Source organism: Tiliqua scincoides, chromosome 2, assembly GCF_035046505.1.
Source record: "Tiliqua scincoides isolate rTilSci1 chromosome 2, rTilSci1.hap2, whole genome shotgun sequence".
In the NCBI taxonomy this organism is placed as follows: Eukaryota; Metazoa; Chordata; class Lepidosauria; order Squamata; family Scincidae; genus Tiliqua; species Tiliqua scincoides.
In genome coordinates, this window is record NC_089822.1 from 242,396,518 (window position 1) to 242,411,902 (window position 15,385).

Here is a 15,385-nt window from a genome sequence, read left to right on the forward strand (position 1 = left end):
TGCTAGCACAGCCGTGCCAAAAAAAGGGCACACTGTATCCAGTGGGGAAGGGTAAATTGGGAGACTTCAGAGGGGAAAAGGGACTTACAGCTTAATCCTATGCTTCCCGGCGCCTGCTAGAGCAGAGGCGCCAAAGCGGCTACTGCTGTATCCAGTGGGTGCCGGAAAGCCACCGCAAGTCTCCTCGGGGGGAAGTGGTCTTTTGTCTCCTTCCCCCCAAGGTAGTGGTTCTCAAACTGGGGCATCGCGATGCCCCAGCCCGAGGGCCCTGGACTCTGCCTCCTTAAGGGGTGGGGGAAGGGGAAAGGCAGCGAGTGATCCCCAGGATCGCATCACTAAAGGGCGCGCAGGGACCAGCATGTACTTACCAGTCCCTGCAGCAGCCTCCTGAGGGTGTGGGGAGCTCTGTGGGACCCTCCACAGGGCTCCCCGAGTGTCAGAAAGTGAAAGCAGAGCGATCGCACCCCGCTTCTGGTTTGCGATTGGAAACCGAAGGCGGGACGCGATCACTTTCGTTTTCTAAATCTCGGGGAGCCCTGCGGAGGCTGCTTCAGGGACTGGCAAATGCAATCCTGGGGATCACGTTGCTACCTTCCCCCACCCGCTCCTGCTGCCTTCCCCGCTCCCCTGCAAGGACTGGGGGTTTGAAAACCGCTGCCCCAAGGAAAGCCCTGGCAATGGTTCTCCGAGCATCTGTGCTATTTTGCTGGTGCAGATGCAACCTCTGTGTCAGGCCTTCTGGCCTGACACAGAGTTCAGGATCCGGTGGAACAGGGCGCCACTGGTCCAACTCCTCTTCTGCTCCGGTTCCTCCCCCGCCCAGCCTCCCCTGCCCTCCCCCAGAGGCCACACTGCTGTCCAGCAGTTTCACTCCCCCCCCCCCGGTGGCAGTGAATCCGTGCCTGCCCAGCAGTCCCTACTTAGAGGGTGCCTTAAAAGTACTTTACAGCATGTTTACAGCACTCAGCACTGGTGCTAGGACTCAGCACTGGTGCTAGGTAAGCATAAGATTGGGCCCTTAAATCCTCTTACTTAAATCCTCTAAGTGTCCCGCTCCTCAGTGGCTTTCCTTGAACCAGCACCAGCAAAATCGCTGGTGCAAGTCTAAGGAGCCAAAGGGGGTGGGGGTGGGGGCTTTAAAATGAGGGGATAGGATCTAGCACACACCATCGCTGCTGGTTCCATGCGCTCTCACAGTCTTCCACCCCGCCCTGTTTCACCCCCTCTCCACTCCTTTTCACCTCCTCCCACCCTTGCCACTGCCTTACCTGCTCCAACGGGCGCCAGGTGGTCCAGCGATGGTTGGGGAGTACTGCGTCCTCCTGTGACAGCGCTCCCCAAATCACCACTGCCGGAGTGCTCTGCGCTCCATCACCAGCCATTTTATCACAGCGGAACTGTGTTCTGCTGTGATAAAGCCCTGCATGTGCCAGCCCAATTCTATGTATGACTGGGCTGTAAGAGTCTTATCTGGACCTTTGCTAGTAGAATATATCTGGTATAGAATAGGGAGGTATAAACTGCCTCCCCATACTGTGTGTTCTAGAAGCCTCTTTGCTCCTCCCACTGCACACACACTCACCCCTCCAGTCCATGAGGACAAAAATATCTGAGCAAAAGGATGAGCTTATGAGAGTGACAAAGATGCTTCTAAACATCAACAGGGAGTTTTCTGACCAGTCTTTCAGGTTTTCTATCTCAATTATGCAAATAATCTTCATCAGGGTTTATTGTCCTCTCATGGAAAAGGAAATCTCTCTGAGAATCCTGTCTTTACAGTTTTTGAAATGAACCAAGGTTTTGGAAATGCTTGAAGTACGTGATGGACTAGGGCACACATACAAAACTAAAAGGAAAAAGCAATTGGCAAATAACGATGTATAAAGTTGCTTCTTATGTACAGTACGTACAGAGAGTGACTACTGGAATAAATCCCATGCACTTCAACAGGATTTGGCTCCCTTTATCCAAATTGCACCCTTTGAATCAGGGCAAGTTGAAGCCTTATATAGATCATACTGCTTTAGGCTTTCACAACCTTGCCATTTCTCTTCCAATGAAGAGATTATGGTTAGAAACCATAACCACTTGTTTATATGATATATATCAAAGATTCACTGACGATCATAGTTACAAGGGAAAGGGCACAAGTTTAGATCTGTGAAACTTTTCCTTGATTTGTCAACTTTGCTGCTACTATTTTTATTACACCCAACCCCAAAATAAGAGGAAGGGCAGGGCAAAGAGAAGGTGCCACTTTTGACCTCTTCCTGCCAACCTGCATAACCTCCCACGGAAGAGTCAGAGTTGCAGCTGAGCCCCTTTGCTTTGGTCTTCTCAGTTAAGAGAATGTCATGTGCGACTCAGTTCCCTGCACAAGCAAACACAAGTCGCACTGAGAGCAATCTGCCTTGCAATGTATTGATGTCGAAAAGCCCATCAAGTGTTTTGATTCCATAGTCCAGCATTTGGTTTGAAAAGAGTTTTGAAAAGACATTTGCAAGGACCAGCAGGCACTATCAGATCACATTCTTTTTGAGGGTGTCCAAACATCTGAATTTTGCTGCAAGACTTGCATTGCACATTTAATTAAAGTCCTCCATTGATCTTCATCTGACATCCTAATCTCAAAATAAATGTAATGAGAAGTCTGGCTGCAAATTTTTAAGGCTTTTATTGGACAGACCAGTCTAAAAAAAGCAAGCTTCTGAGTTTCTCAGAATCATTATCTAAAGCATATGGGCTGAGTATAACGGGAAATGCTTGCTTCTATTTGAATAAATATTTATCCTGTGAGACCAATGTGGCCACTAACACTATCACATTCATCATGTGTATCAGATGTAATATCCCTATATATTCAGATGTTCGGATTTTTGCTTGGGCAATGCATATGAAAGGTGAAACACCTGGAATTTCCTGGTATTTAGACACAGAGACCAATGCACTCTGTCTTTGTTCTCAGAGATTGGGGTCCTAATCCTATGGGCCATGGTGCTGGTGCTCCGCTGGTGCCGCTGGCCTGGCCTGTTGCAAAAGTGCCATAAGACACTTTTGTGCCAGTGGAACTGATGTGCCGTTAGCGCCGAGGCCAGCACCAGTCGGCGCTGGGTCTCAGCATCCAAAGATTGCCGCTGAGAGCTCCCAGCGGTAGGAACGGCAGACGGCAGGACTTTACAGGACAGGAAGGGGGCAGAACCGGTAGGGGAAGGTGGGGGGAGGGGAGGCGTGGGCCCGGGCAGGGGGCAGAGGTGGCAGCAGGCTCTGCGGTCATATCCTGACCCCCCCCTCCCATGGTTCTGCACCAATAGCTCAGACAGCTATTAGTCAATAGCTCTCAATAGCAGGTGCAGATCCGAGAAGACCCATTGGGGCTGTCTGGGTCTTACATGGGGTAAAGGAACATTTGTTCCCTTACCCTGAGGCGATCGAGTGCTGCTTCCCTGCCCCATAGAATGCAGCGGTCGCCGTTTAGGTGCCGCTGTAGCCCTGGGTGCTAAGGAAGCATAGGATTGGGCTGTGGGAGGCCCAAGATATAAGCTTATAAGATGACTATGCCATACCCCCAAAACTAGAGCCAGTCCAGCAACCTCGATTCCATTTTTACAATTAGCAACCCCAAAATATCCTAAATTCATCCTTACCTCCGTGGTAGAGCGTGTGCCTTGCATGCGAGAGGAGCAGCTGTAGTTCTGTGATTTTGTGCATACTTTCATGCCGAAGGTCCCAGGTTCAATTCCCCAGAGTCTCCAGGCATCTGAAACCTTGGAGATCTGCTGCCACTCAACACGGAGAATAAGCCAGATGAAGCTGACTCAGCATAATGCAGTTTTGCATGGGGATCTCATAATGGTTACTTTCTAACAATAGAAATGCTGAAATTTGGTATATGTGATCTTGTCTGATCTCGGAAGCTAAGCAGGGTCAGGCCTGGTTAGTACTTGGATGGGAGACCACCTGGGAATACCAGATGCTGTAGGCTTATACCATAGTCTTTCGAGACTAAAGGTTGCCACCATTTTTTGTTTGCACTTATCACTATTACACAGGCCTACACACATTTTGCTATCTTAAAAATTAGACCTATTCTTGGGTATGTTTGGGGTGCTGAAGGCAAGAATAGTATCGGTCTTGGCCGATTGGCTCTCGTTTTGGGGGTATGGCATAGCCACCTTCTATGCCAATTCAAGCAGCTTTCCTTGTGAGGAAGCCATGGTGTCGGTTTCCTCCTGAGGAAGCTGCTTGAATCAGCCCAGAAGATGGCTGTGCCCTACCCCAAAACGAGAGTCAATCAGGCCACACCGGTGCCATTTTTGCATTCAGCACCCCCAAAATATACTAAATTCATTCAAGCATCCTTGGCAACTAAAAAAAAAGTGTGGGTTTTTTTTTCTTTTGTAGTTGATTTCCCCAGCTTGAGTTCTGGAAGTGAACATCTTTAATTGGTAAATCCTGCTGCAATTTTAAGCCTCGGGGTCCACCAAGTAGAGTGCTTTGAAAGAGAACAGGTACAGGGAATGTGACAGCCATCTGCTGAAGTTGCACACAGCCACAGCTGCTTCCGTTCTAGTGATTACGCTTCACCACACCTCTTTAGGCCTGCCGTTTGCTGGTCTGTCTGGCCGTTGGGCACCTGCAGTGCAGTCCCTTCTCCCCTGGATTGGCACCTCAGGCTGAAACACAGAAGCCGCAGCAGCAGTTCCAGCCCAATCTTTGCTAGCAAAGATTGCCAGTGAGCAGGAGGGGAAGAGAGAGCGGCTTCTGTGAGTGAGGAACTTTCCCCCAGTTACAGGGAACTTCCTTGAGAAGAAATTGCAGCATGATTGTGGTCAAACCCTAACAGGAGCGGTGATGGGAAATTTCAGGCGGTCGGTCTTGATGCTACCCAGAAATGGATCTCTTAATCACAGAGGCCTCCGTCATCACTCACTGACAATCTCCCAGTTGTATATTCCCCTGGGGGCTGGGGATAAGAATAGGCCCTCAGTTTGGCTGTACTTGTCGTAAAAGGCGACTAAACAGCCACCGGGTAGATGGGACTCGTCAGCCTGGGAAGGCAGCTCATCTGAGAGAAGGAAAACTCTGATCCCAAACCTCCACTGCCTTGTGGTTACATCCAGTTATGGAAAAGGCTTCAGGAGTCAACCTCGAGGCAAAATCAGGAGCCGGAGTCCCTGAGGCAGTTCATGGCTGAACACAGTCATGCTCTGGCAACTCCTGCGACGCCGCTGGAACCAACCGTATTGGCTTCTGCCTTTCCATTGGACCATTTCAGCGACGTGGAGAGGGGGGATTTGCTGCATGGGTAACAGCCTATCCTCCATACCTACTTTACCCAGGCTTTGCGCACTGGAGAGGACACTCTGTTCCAGAACCACCATTCAGAGTGCGATACCATAGTCTTCCGAGACTGAAGGATGCCAACAAATATCTCAGGATAGTTTGTGTCTCGTTCCTCCTCTGTGCTGCCCCAGCCTTCTTCAAAAGAAAACCCTTCAAAGCGCAGAATGACAGGAGAAAGCCTGTCATTTGGCAGCATTCATAGCGGTGATGAACCATTCTTCGCATTGCCACCTCACCTTCTCATTTCCATTCCTGGTAGCATTGAATCAGGTATTCTGTTCTCCCAAGGAGGCTTCTTCAACCAACAGCTATGCTGTGTTAGCAGACAGACCCTTCCTGATAGGTTTCCAAATTATCTATCCCATCACAAAACCAAAAAGCCTTCCTCATTATAGAGGAGTAAACATGAATGGCCTCAAATGAGTCTTGTCAAGGCTGTGTTTTGTACAGGCACACGGGTACCACTGCTTTCTTTTTTATGTATATGGAGTAATTGGCCCTGCATTCATTACTATTTTTTTTAAAGGGCGAATTCCACCTGGAGAATTACAGTTTGGAAGGCATGGCTCGGAGTTTTGATAAAGGAGGGGGAAAACACCCCCTAGGATGGAAATGTTGGCTCTCAGCTATCAACAGCTGGTAAACCTGGTTTTGATCCTAGCTGGGAAGATGGTGAATCTCTAGCACAATCTCTAGGCCACGTGCTGTTCATTTGGTTGTGCTGAGAGAGAGACAAATGTTAGGGCCAAACTGCATGTCATGAGAACTGCACAATATGGTCCAGTGGTCCACTTCTTTTTCCCAACAATTGTGCTGAGGGGTATTTGATATGGGGCAAAGCCATAGTGGGGGTAGGAGTGTGTAGTGGAATAGTGGAAGATCTGGCGAGGAGGTAGAGTGTGGTGTCCACAGTGCCCCTTGCTCTAAGGAAATGCAGGGTTAAAGCCCAGGTGGTAGCTGGAGGTGTGCTGCACAGCTGCAGCCACTAGAGGTTAAAGTGAACCTGGGAGCATATAAACAGCACCTGGAGGAACTAGTGGGTGTGGGTTGTAGGAGGAGTGCAGGTTGGAGAGGAGACTGACTTGGTTTATGGACTTTGGAGTCTGACCTTGGACTGGGACTTGGCATGCTGACTTTGGACTTGGATACTCTGACTGATTTGACTGACTTACCTGGAACCTGACCTTGGACTGTAACTCGGCTTATTGGCTCTGGACTCTGATTTGGCAACTCTCATTGATTGGACTGGTTTACTTGGAATCTGTGGACTGGAACTGGACTCTGACTTTTGCTTGCTGCACTGGTGAGTTTCAAAAGGGAAACTAATCAGCCTTAAGTGGGCACAAGGCCCAGTGAATTGGGATTTGGCAGAACAGAGTGTTTAAGCTTGTTGTCCTAGCCATGGTTTTGATCTTGACTGCCCCTTCCCTACTATTTTGGAAAACTTGGCCAACTGAGCCCCAATGGACCCAAGGCTCTACTCTTAGCTATTCTCTGTATTACAGATAAGCTGCTATGCTTCCACAACAAGATTCCAACTACCCTCCTATTTTCCCCTTGCATTTTGTCTGCCTCTCTCCTGCTTGCCCTAGAGACTGATCTCATTGCTGAACCACTGAAATCCTGGGAAAACTGACATTTGGTATCTGTGCTGCATCACTGAGACAATGTCACCTTATTAATTAATTCCCTACCATTCTACTCCCTCCTTTGGATCAATGAGCTTATTCAGTACTGTCTGCACTGATTGACAGAGGGCAGGGTTTCAAACAGGATTTTTTTTTTTTTGCCCTACAAGGAGGTGCCAGAGACTAAATGTGGAGCCTTTTGCATGCAAAGTGATGCTCTGCCGTTAATTGCCCAATCCTATCTCCCACCAGGCCATAGCTTGCAGCACTGCTGATAGAGTGCACACTGCATGCTATGGTAGGAAGATGACCAGACAGTCTAGGAGAGGCAAGTAAAAATATACTTACCTTTCTATAGGCCGCTTGACTATCAGTGGGTCTCCTTGGACCAATACCAGCTTCTTTGCTAGTGTAAAGTGATGAGAGTCAGGGTCAAGTTTGGGCTGGAAAGGGATTAGCATCTGGTGCATGCTGCTGAGATCCACTCCCAGAATGCCTCTAGTTCCTCTCCCAAACTTCTCCTAATCCTACCATGAGCTGCCCCTGCCACCACCTTCCCTGCTCTGGTGCAGTCTGGGTGGGGATATTGGTAAGTGCATGGCACTTCTGGCTGTTCTGCTGGCAATTCTGGAGCACTCAAAGATGGTGTGCCTTTCATGCCAGCTTAACTGGACTTAGGGCAGTGGATTGCAAGATCCACTTCCCTAGGCCCGGAACACAACTAGGCCACTTGCCACAGTTCCTCTCCCCCTAGCTCATGTTTTTAACCATATAGTACACCAGCTCTCATGAACAAGGAGAAAAAATAGCTCTCAGATTGGTTGCTTTAAGAAAAAATACACACTAGATCTGAAACAAAAAGAAACACCTCTAAATATAATCTCATTGAGGCTTTTTGAGAGAGTATATTAAAAATGAAAATTGGTAGTAAAATATTAGACTATTATTATTATTATTATTATTATTATTAACAGTATTTATATACCACTTTTCAACTAAAAGTTCACAAAGTGGTTTACAGAGAAAAATCAAATAAATAAATGGCTCCCTGTCCCAAAACTACAGGGACTACAGTTGACTACATTAACAGAGTCAACAAACAGGTGAAATTTAATCTTGTTGTTGAATATTCTTGCAGCTTAGGGCATTTCTCTCATAATTAAAAAGAAAAAGACAATCATTATAAAAAATAAACAAGTAGCAGCTCCATACTTATGCAACTACAATACTAGTACCAGCGGCACTGATATTCCATTGGCCTAAACTGTTTTCAATTTTCTTTTTTAGTACTCTTGCAAAAATGCAAAACAGATGGAGCAAGCTCATAAGAACATAAGAACAGCCCCACTGGATCAGGCCATAGGCCCATCTAGTCCAGCTTCCTGTATCTCACAGTGGCCCACCAAATGCCCCAGGGAGCACATCAGATAACAAGACACCTCATCCTGGTGCCCTCCCTTGCATCTGGCATTCTGACATAACCCATTTCTAAAATCAGGAGGTTGCGCATATACATCATGGCTTGTACCCCGTAATGGATTTTTCCTCCAGAAACTTGTCCAATCCCCTTTTAAAGGCGTCCAGGCCAGTCGCCATCACCACATCCTGTGGCAAGGAGTTCCACAGACCAACCACACGCTCCCAGAACGTCTCCCTATTCCAAAAAATCAATTTGATATGCATCTTTTAAATGAAGGGTATATCAGACGTTAAACTGATAGGAACAAATATTATCCTTGATCTTAGCAGATACACCAAGAGGACATAAAAATGGTAAAGTTTAAAAAACACCATGGAGAAGGATATTGTGGCATTTATCACTAGCGATGGTCATGACATTGCAAAACCACTGTCTCTCAACTTCAGTTCACTCTCTGTAAAATGGGAATAATTTCAAACCAAGACTCGGGGTTGTTAGGAAGGTGAATGCCAACATTTTGCAATTACACTGAAATAAGGATTCCATCAATGATACCAGAATTTCCTGCTTTCTACTGTTAAAGAAACAGCTGTGTCGAAAAGCAAAATCCATTCTGGCACCCAGCAATGGCCTGATCTACACGTCCAGCAGAATGGTGATGTACAGGAAACATTCTGGGCCCAATCCTATCCCATTTTCCAGTGCTGGTGCAGTTGCACCCGAGAGGTGTGCGCTGCATCTTGTGGTGGAGGGCCTTCTCAAGGTATGAGAACATGTGTTCCCTTACCATGGGGTTGCATTGTGACTACACCAGAGCTGGAACTTTGGATAGGATCGGGCCCTTAACCACCTGACTCTCACTTCATTTTGCTGTATGTGTGGACCAGCTCAACACAAAGAAGCATCCAATACTGCTTCTTTTAAGGGAAGAAAACCTGATCTGAGAAGAAGAAAAAAAGTGTCCCATTTAATCAGGAATGGAATCATGCTGGGTCCCACATGGAATTCCTATCATTTGTTGCTGACTGCCAGCACTGGTTCTTCCTCTAGTTCCTGACAATGAGACACGTACACTCTTCCGAGTCAGGTAAGTGTCATTTTAAACGCATTCTGCCCTCTTTCAACCCAGCAACAGCAATTCCCACACACTCCTCCCAGGGCATTTGCATAGGAAGAATAGCAGAGATGCTTCAGTAGTGCAGATTTTCTGGTGTTCAAAACTGTCACCTCAGTGCTTCTCGGTTGAAGAAAAATGACTTCAGAAGCACGGTTTCACTGCCAAAAAGGCATACAAGCAGATTAGATCTTCTTCCGTTTACCAAGCAGGCTTGAAGTCCAATTTTCCTTTCCAGTACTGAGCCAGAGGTGATATCTGCTAACTTTCTTTCATGGGCAGTCCAATTCTGATCTGCCTGGTGCATGAAACTGCCAACCAAAATGGCTACCGTGGTATCCAATGTGCGCCAGGCAGCCCATGGTGACTCCTTGAGGGAAGGGGACTTTTGTCCCCTTCTCCTGGCTAAGGGAAGTAGCCCCACAACGGGGCTGCTTGATTCTGAGGTGGCTCTTGAGCCGCCGCAGAATCGAGTCCTGTGTTGGGCTGCGCAGAATGACACGGGGTTCAGGATCAGATGGAGCTGAGCTCCACCAGTCCCGCCCCCTCCTGCCCAGCTCCCTCCCCCGCCGCACCTCCTCCCTGCCCTCCCCTGCCCCGGAATGCCTCCTCCCTGCCTCCTTTTGCCCCCACTCACCTATGTGCCACCTGGTGGTACAGGAGAGCCACCAGGTGGCAGAAAGTGGGCCCAGCGCTGGAGCTGGCCCAGTTCAGGTTCATGCTGGGCTAGCTCTGGCGCTGGGCCCATGGTAAGGCTCACAAACATGCCTTACAGCATGTTTGTGACAGTGCATGCTAGTGGCAGCAACTGTTACCCTGCACATGCCCGATCTCGTCTGATCTCAGAAGCTAAGCACCTCGGCAGGAGGTCTGGTCTAGAGGGTAGAGCCTCCGTCTGCCTGAAGATAACATCCACAAGGTCGCCAGTTTGAGGCCACCGGCACCGTGCGACCTTGAAGCAGCTGACAAGCTGAAGCCGAGCTATTCCATCTGCTCTGAGCGTGGGAGGATGGAGGCCAGAAGGTGAAGCCAGATCGGAATGAAACACATTGAATGTAGTCGTTCTTGAAAGAAAGAACCTTCTTTCAATTGTAAAAATCCCTATTTAATAAGGGATTTAATAAGCCTGCCTATGTAAACTGCCTTGAATAAAGTCTTGAATAAAGACCAAGAAAGGCGGTATATAAATACCTGTTGTTGTTATTGTTATTGTTATTATTATTATTAAGCAGGGTCGGGCCTGGTTAGTACTGGGATGGGAGACCGCCTGGGAATACTGGGTGCTGTAGGCTTATACCATAGTTTTTCGAGACTGAATGTTGCCAACCACGCCAGTGGTAAACCAGTGCATGCACCGCTGGATCGAGCCCTAAGTTACTAAAGAAAGAGGATAACAGTATCAGAATACCATATACGTGCACCTGTATTTAGGATTTGTAACTATATACAGTATAAGAACAGTACTGTATACTCAGTTTGGTCTCTCATCTCAGAAAGCAAACAGAAACAAGAAAGCAGCTGAGAGGGTGAGCTGTTCCATAAGCTTGTAAGTCTGATGTGTATGAGAAAGGTCCATGCAATAATGAGTTGGGTGGAGACAGTGTAGAAGAAAAGAAAACTCTCCCAAAATATACATTTGAATGAGACAGTGCACTTAATAAACACTGGCTGTATGACAAGCAAAAAGAAGTACCATCTCTGGGGCTTATTGCCGCACGCAACTGAGGAGGCAAACATAAATTATGGCCTATACACGCATGAAACAAACTGCAGGTAGTGACCATCTTGTCCTGTTTCTGATCTTCACTATAGATTCAGGCTGAGCTACATGAAGCCATTCCAATCCAACCAGACAGAGGTTTAGGTCTCACTGTGGTGGTAAACTGGTCTGGGCTGTCCCATTTCAGATTGCATGTGGGTGGCTGACACAATTATTGGGGTCCTCCATATAAAAAAATTATTTGCCCACTGAAAACTGGCATAACAGGGAAAAAGGGAGTAATGGTACATGCAGGGCAGAGGAGAATATTACTTGATTAACTGCCGCTGACTGAGCCCTGATAAAAGGTGGAGAAACAAGTGCTTATTTGAGTAAGTGTAGAGTAGAGTAAGTGGGTAGAGTAAGTGGGAAGAATTAAGAGGATCAGCAAAAGATAAGCGTGTGCAGCTATGTAGCAGCTGGGGGACTAATGCCATGTTGTCACTCTGTGGGACAATTATCCCAAGCAGAGGGTTCAAATATCCCAAGCAGAGGGTTCAAATGCTCCTTTCACAAGCTCTCTCTCCCCCTCCCAACAGCAATGGATGGACTGTGACATTTCAACTATCCTTAAACTGCAGCAGTGTTTCTCAGACTCAGGGCCCACTAGGTGGGTCACGAGCCAATTTCAGGTGGGTACCCATTCATTTCAATGTTTTATTTTTAATATATTAGACTTGATGCTACCATGGTATGTAACTGCATTTGGGGAAATGTGACAGACCCGTACTTTTAATAGGCTGCTGTGTATATGCTTTTAACAATGATAGTAAATGGGACTTACTTCTGGGTCAGTGTGGGTAAGACTGCAGCCTAGGATTGTTAAAAATGTTCCTGCTTGGTGGTGTCACTTCCGGTCATGACATCACTTCCGGTGGGTCCTGACAGATTGTTATTCTAAAAAGTGGAACCCGGTGCTAAAAGTTTGAGAACCACTGAACTAGAGCTTATTAACTAGCATCCACAAGATTCCAAAACTACAAGGGATTTTGAGACATCCTTGAATGGCAATGAAAACTGTTACAGGTAGCTTCAGGAATTTGGGGAAATGAAATGTAGATAATGGATGAGTTCCAGTACGATGCAAAATAGAAAACAATTTTTTTTTTTTTCAACCAGTAAGGTTGAAAAGCGGCTTTGCAACACGCAATCCCATCTCCTTGAACCTGAAAAATGTTGTCAATTATTCAAGCCGGAAGGAGACATCAGTCAGAAATGTCGATTGAATAATAATTTACATAGTCTATCCATCACTGAGCAGAGCACAGACCAAGATGAAAATTTTCTGAACATTGGATAAATGTATTTTAGGTAACACAACCACAGCCAATTTTCTAAGGGCCCAATCCTATCCAACTTTCCAGTGCTGATGCAGCTGCAATGCAGCCCCAAGGTAACAGAACAAACATTCCCTTACGTTGAGGAGGCCTCCATAACTGCCCCCCCCCCCCCAAAAAAAAACACAATATACCCTGCTGGCTCAGTTGCAGCAGTGCTGGAAAGCTGAAAGGGATTGGGGCTACTGATCTCTACCTTCTTAAAGAAATTACTGATGGATGGATCTGCCCATCTTGATTCAGAACTGGCTGTTTCAGGAGAACTCTCTGGGGTTGTGTTGTTTTTTTTTAAGAGTTCTTCAAAGCCTTTAAAGACCTAGCGTTTACATAACCATCTGTTCATGTTACTGGATAGTTGAACCTCTTGCACTGCCTTATATAAGAGTCTGCCCTCTTGTCTGCGCAAATGCTCTAAAGCAGGGCAATTTGACCTTACTTGCAAATTCCCCTTCTCAGTGGTTCTCTCAGTCAGGCCTTTCCAATTTACATCGCAATCCTAATTAATTCTTGAACTGGCCTAGCTATCCGTGCACCAGCTCTGAGTGTTGTAACTGTGGTGTACAGCATGTTTGTGGCTACTTGTGAGCTCACAGCACCAGCCCAACACCCTGTGTGGGCTTGCTGGCACTGCATCCTGGAGCAGTGCTGGCCAGCACAGGTAAGGTTGCAGCAGGCAGTACGGGGGATGGGAAAAGGTGGTGACAGGGAGGGGGCATGTTTGGTCAGGGGAGAGTGGAATGGGGTGGAGCAGGCCTGGGAGGGAGTGGGACCAGCTCAGCAGGCCTATCCTAACCGCTCCCAGCCTGCCCAGCATTACATCCAGCTCCCTGAATTTGTGCCAGCTAAATAGCTGATGTGAATCCAAGAAGCCACATAGGGACAGCTGGGGCTTTACTCGGGGTAAGGGCAGTGGCATCACTAGGATTTGCGTCACCCGGTGTGGGAGGCCTGAGCATCACCCCATGCAGTGGGCGGGGCAACGGCCCAGGTAGTGGGTGTGGTGATGTGCCATCGCCCCGCCCCCACTAGTTTTTTGGCTGTACCTTTTGTTAGAACACAGATATTTCAATATGGTTTGTTTCATTGCATTCTGCATGAAATTACGCATTGATTGATATATAACATGATGGTATTATTACTCCAAATTCTGCTTTTAGTGATTTTGAAAACTTGTAGAGTCTCTCACACACACACACCCCCGTGTCAACTTACTAACACCTTACTGCAGAAGTTCTCAAACGTTTAGCACTGGGACCCACTTTTTAGAATGACAATCTGTCCAGGACCCATTGGAAGTGATGTTATGGACAGAAGTGACATCATCAAGCAAATTAAAATAAATAATTATAAATAATTAAATTAAAATAAAACAAATAATTAAATAAGGGGGAGCCAGTCCTGTTCCACTAAGTGAATCTACTCTGAAGTAAGTCCTATTGTGGTCAGTGGGGCTTACTCTCAGGAAAGTGTGGGTAGAATTGCAGCCTGTGAGCCCAATCCTAGGCATGTCTACTCAGAAGTAAGTCCCATAGTGGTCAATGGAGCTTACTCTGTAGTTTGCCTGCAATAACAGCCCCCCCCAATAAAAAGAAGCAGTGAGATTTCCAGTCCTCCCCAGTGCCCAGTTTAAAGTTCTTCTATTTCAGGCATCGCAAGATAAGGACCCACCTGGCTTTGCAAGTGCAACATAGAAAAAATTCCGCTTACCAGTTCAAGTCTCTTTTTTGTCCTTTTTAGTGTGGGGGGGGGGGGCTTCCTTCTGGAGCATTTGTTGCACTCCAGCTCCATCGGATCTGGACATTCCCCTTTGCCTGGCCTGACCACCAGCCAAGGCACATCTGCCTACTTGTGAGTAAACGTGACTGTGAGGCTGCTTCGCTTTCCATAGGGCTCCATAGACTCGCAGCTGGGAGGGAGGGACCTCCTTCTCCGGTGTTTTTTTGAGCTGCTTTCATTGGATCGGGACCATTCCAGTGTTGATGGATTCCTCTCAGCCTGCCCTTTCCGACGAACTATGGCAAGTATGCCTACTCACAAGTAAATGAGCAATACAGCTCACTTTCACTTTCCATAAGGATCCATTCATTTTTTTCTGGTTTTTTGGCCATAGCTTTTGAAGTAAAGGAGCTATTTCAATTCTGGTTTTTGCATTGCATTCCACTGGGAATTGCACATCCAATGGTGTATGGCCTGACAGGGTAGCTCCTAAAGCAGCAATTTTAGCGCATCACCCCCAGGGCGCGTCACCCCCCTGGCACGTCACCCGGTGAGGCCTGCACCCCCTGCCCCCCTAGCGACGCCACTGGGTAAGGGGAAATATATTCCCTTACCCTGTGGATACTGCCAGCTGCCTCCTGAGCTACATTGGATGCAGTGTAGGCCATGTGGCCCAGCTGTACCAGAGCAGGTTAGGATTGGAGTAGCCGAGGGTGAAGGAACATGGTAGTGGACAACTGTTCCTATGTTGTTCCCATTACTCCTCACATTGTGCAATGAAGATTTTTGAATATGATCAAAGCTTTACAGCCCAATCCTATCCCTGCTTACCTGGAAGTAAGCCTCATTGACTCTAATGGGACTTACTTCTGAGTAGGCAGGCATAGCATTGGGTCATCAGTTGCCAAAAGTAATGCTGATTCCTCCTGGTCAATGAGTCAGGAAAAAAAAAAAATTACAGTACCCACAGTTGCTGTCAGTAACAGAGGCTCGAAATTTGCCGTAAGCCTTCAATGCAGAGATGGGGAACTGCGCAACTACCTGAGGAAGAACATGTGTGACTATTTC

The 15,385-nt window shown here is 47.2% G+C and overlaps 1 protein-coding gene and 1 pseudogene across 1 annotated transcript in view; both read right to left on the bottom strand.

Moving 5' to 3' along the window:
• SYNPR (synaptoporin) overlaps window positions 1-15,385 on the bottom strand; it is a 211,231-nt gene that overhangs the window by 13,794 nt on the left and 182,052 nt on the right. The window lies entirely within an intron of this gene.
• On the bottom strand, window positions 8,615-8,737 carry LOC136643386 (U2 spliceosomal RNA; annotated as a pseudogene).